The sequence below is a fragment of the Rhagoletis pomonella genome, unplaced genomic scaffold, assembly GCF_013731165.1.
Source record: "Rhagoletis pomonella isolate Grant_MI unplaced genomic scaffold, Rhpom_1.0 Rhpom_scaffold_00002, whole genome shotgun sequence".
Lineage (NCBI taxonomy): Eukaryota > Metazoa > Arthropoda > Insecta > Diptera > Tephritidae > Rhagoletis > Rhagoletis pomonella.
Genome location: NW_023458556.1, coordinates 96,825,047 through 96,829,751, shown reverse-complemented (window position 1 = coordinate 96,829,751; position 4,705 = coordinate 96,825,047).

Genomic DNA, 4,705 nt, shown 5'->3' with positions numbered 1-4,705 from the left:
CCTGGAAATTTGGATAAATAAGAGCCTTATAAAATTATAACATAACATAACATGACATAAGATAACATTAACATTCTATACGACCTAAAGCAGTTTTCTAAGTTCATCAGAAGATGGATACTTTTGAAAGTTTATAAATACGACTTTTGGAAGAAGAGTTAACATTTGATGCTATTTTTTCAAAATATAAAAAGATTTTGTACTGTGTTCTTAGTGGACATGAAGCTACTTTAAATACTGGTACGTAATTCACCAAAAACTAGAAATCGAATTAATTTTACATAACGCACTTTGCAAGTGGACTACTCACATAATCTTTTACTAAGGGGCATTATGCTCCCCTAGACCAAATGTGGTGACAATGAATCTGTGTGGTTTGAAAACGGCGAACCTACTGTAAAATGCAAAAAGTTGTGATGAAGTCGAAATCCCGAAAAATCTCAGGATCCAGGGATTCGAATTTTTACATCCCGAAATCCCGGGATTTTTAAAATGCTTCGGGATTGAATGCCCTAGTATCGACATTTACAATCGCAGGATTTTCGGGATGTCGTTATCACAATCCCCGGATCCCGGGATTAGTCCCGGGATTTAGATATTCGTTACTTTTCAACAACTTAAATCGAAGAAGTTGCTTCTATCTCTCCTACCATAAAATAAATAATAAATAAACGGGTTTGAAACCTACTTTTTTATTTAAAGTGGCGTTTGTAAGTGGACTTTGTAATTTTCAAGATATGATTAATTCTAAAAATTACTTAAAAAATTCAATACAACGTAGAAGTAAAATATGGGTACCAAAATGAAAGAGGAAATTTCTTTAGAATTAAAAAAAAATAAAATTTTTTGGATTCACAAAGACGAATAGGTAATTTTTTAAGCTAATAAAGTTGGAAAAACGAAATTCGAGGATGTTATCGAGTTTATATAAGTCCTTAATTCAAGGATAACATTTCAAAAGGACATTTTCAATACTTACATATGCACCAAAAAATCTAATCTGTTTAAATTTTACAGAATTTCCTCTTTAATTTGATACCTATACTTCTTCTCTAAGCACATTTCACTGAATTTTTATTGAATTACTGACGTCAGAGTGAAAAACTAAAAACGCAATTTTATTATATTTGGCCCATGGTTTCGCGAATATATTGATTTGTGTGTGTATAATTTACTATCGCACGGTGTTATATGTGAATGAGCCGGACATTTATAAAAAAATATTAATTATTAAATAAAAGAAAGAAATATAGCCAATACTGGTCAAGAAAAGTTGTTTCTATTATTGCCATCAGTGCAAATTACAAATCCCGAAAATCCCGGGATTGTTTGCCAAGAATCCCGGGATTTTCGTTACCTAAAAAGGCCGGGACCCCGGTATCCCGGGATTAACATTCCTAGTACATACATATAGTGGTCCACAAACAAGAATTGCGATATTTTGACCGGTTTTGGCATTTGGCATTTGTTTTTTGTTTATTTAATGTTTATTAAATATTTTTAAGTCTAGCTGGTATACAACAAACACCATATAAATTCAGATTTCAAACTTTGTACAAAATTAGAAGAATGTTGCTTATTTTCACCAAAATTTCAAACTTTCAGAATTTCGGCATGCAGTGTTGTAGGCCATTTATTTCTAGTATAATGAAGTGCAAGTTTCAAGGTGCTATGAAATCTCGTAAATTATAGCAATTTTTTTGCTGGCAGTGTCCTCCATATAAAAGAAAATTGTTGAACATACTTTTGTATGGTAAAAACAACACCTTCAAATTTAATTTTTGTGAGCTGTCTGCAAATGTTTTTTTGATGTTGGCTGTTGTCTGTCGCTTCACCTGAACATGTGTAAAAAAATTCCAAATAATCGGCGAAAAAAGGCCGATGCCGATGCTCAATTTTGTGCCGATACTAGCCCATACCGATGCCGAATAACCGGTCGGACTCTACCGATTTTAAAAAAGAATTTTCGGAAGTAATGGCAATATCAAGGCTGATGAGCAGATGATCTTTTTCAGTCTACGACTTTGGCACGGTCGTGTCTCGCCGAGACGTATACAGAATGCTGGCCCGTTCACTGAAAGAAGGATGAGGAGTCTCTCCACTGCTACATCTTGGTCAAGCAAGCTATTGCGAAGCGTTCCGACATTGATGAAGTGGAAATCATCGGTTTTATTTATGAGGGTGTCCGTACTGTGGACGAGTTGAAGAAGTTGGTAAACAGGTATCAACAAAGGTACTTACGTAGCACAAACTGCCGATCTTAGGGATACGAGACCAACACCTGCCGCTGCCGTTGCTAGAACATCAAATGCCGCTGCCATTTCCAGAACCTCAGATTCCGCTGGCGTTGTCAGAACATCAAACGCCGCTACAACTGCCAATAACCCCCTCTGTTATAACTGCTCACAGAGGGGCCATATTAAACCTGACTGCCCTTATCCACTGCGAGTAAAGGAGTCATGCTTCCGATGCTGGGAAATGGGTCATAATCACCGGGAATGTAACAACCCAAGGAAGATACTGAAAGCCGTTCCGGTGAAACAAAATGCTGCCTTAGATGAAGAACCAAAAGAAGTAGAGGCTGACTTCCAAAACGTATCAATCAATGTTTGGAAACTGTTATACTGCGGTACTCAAACTGTCTGTATATGCAGAGTTGCGACACATCGCAACCATATTAATTGCATATTTTATATATTCAATATAGCAAGGAACAATTTTGTGAATTTTCCATTTCTAAAACACCAATGCTAACCAATAACAAACGAAGCATCAACTTTGCTTCTGTTGCGCTGATTGCTCTAGCGATGCGTTTCGATAACTTTTCGGATGCGTTTTGGAACAGTATACATTGTCAATATTTTTTAGTTCGACGTTATGGAAGCTTATACTTTGTACGTATGCAAAGCAATTGACGTGGTGGAGGGAGATTAAATGTGTTATTCGAAACAAAATGTCTGATAAAATTTGATAATCGATTTCAAACTATTTTTATTAATATTTTACCGGTCGATGCAATGTGGGTTAGTTTAGGGCGAAACTTTTTAAAGACTTTTAATATCAATTTAACTAAGAAAAAATGTAAGTTTAATACAACTTAATTGCTGAATTTAAATAAAAAGAATGAGATCACTTGCACATCCTTGACGAACAAATTCGCGAAATAGTTTAAGTAAGTATAATTATATATTTTTCATGCCACAATTCAATAAATTGTACTGGTGAAAAAACACACAGGGTTCCGGAAGTTAGCTAGGGGGGACGAAATTGTTTGCAATCTGCCTGACATATTTGGCATAGAAATCGATTCCGAAAGTGAAGAATTAGATATTAGTCGTGAGCTAAACAAAAAATATCAAGCTGAATTGAAATCAATAATACTGGATTCTTATGTTAACCCAGTAAAGGTTGCACTTAGTCCGCTCAAGTACGAAATAAAAATTCATTTAACAACTAATGTTCCGTTCTACTGTACACCTAGGCGGCTTTCATTCGCAGATGATTGTTTAGAATATTTGGAGAATAAAAAATTATTCTCAGTGCTAGATTTAAAAAATGGTTTTCACCAACTTAGTGTAGCTGCCGATTCCGTTCCTTTTACTGCCTTTGTTATGCCCAGCGGACAGTATGAATATTTATTTATTTATGCCGTTCGGCTTAAAGAACACCCCAGAGATTTGTGAATAATGTTTTAGGGAGTTAATTGATGCAAGAAAGATAACTGTCTATATGGACGACATATTAATAGCGACTTCCAATTATGCCGAGCATAAAGCATTGCTAGAGATAGTGCTGAGACGAATTTCTGACCATGGTTTAAAACTTAATTTGCACAAATGCCTTTTGGGTTTCAGACAATTGAATATTTAGGTTATTTACCCCAGTAAAAGAATTATATGTGCAATATGTTTTTCCTCATTTTCGCTATATGAAATAAAGGTAAAATTTTTTTCTGTATGCGATTATAATAGACTTTTGTTTATAAGTATTTTCATATGTTAAATTGATATTCCTTTATAATTTTAACTACCGTTATCACAAACAATAGTTAATATTCAATAGTAAATAATTATATGTGCAAAATGAACTATTCAGCTTCCGCCTGCTCCAGTGTCAAAAATTATATAAGAATATAATAAGAAGTTCCTTTAAATATCCCGACGACTATGGAAATAATAAGCTTGGTGGCCCTATACAACCCCAAAAAAGTGGTGCAAATGACATATCTAAAGGTTAGCTACTAAGAACAGCATGATTTACCGTGAAAATTGAAATGTATTTGAATCTCTCTGTCTCAAGTAAAAGTTAAAAATAAATAATAAACACAGTTTTGGTACTTAGGGTGAAGAAATAAATCGCTAAACCACAGTCCACTCTATGGCGCGAAATAAATTTTTAGCATTTTACAAAAATTACACATTTTTATGTAGAATTGAAAAACGCTATTTTCAGTGATGAAAAGAACTTCAATATAGTTGATCCAGATCCATAAATCTTGGAGAGTCATTCGGCTTCCATAGCAAACCTGCCCTTGGCGAAAGGAATCTCTGACTTAAAGTAAAAAGCGTATATCTTTGGAAAACAAATAAAATCTTTTCACTTTGCGAAAAATTAATATCCAGAAGTAGAAACATTTTTGCGCAGTAAGTTGGCAAATTTTTCGCTCATTTCGACCGAAGATAGCTGAAAATTCCAGCGGTAAAAC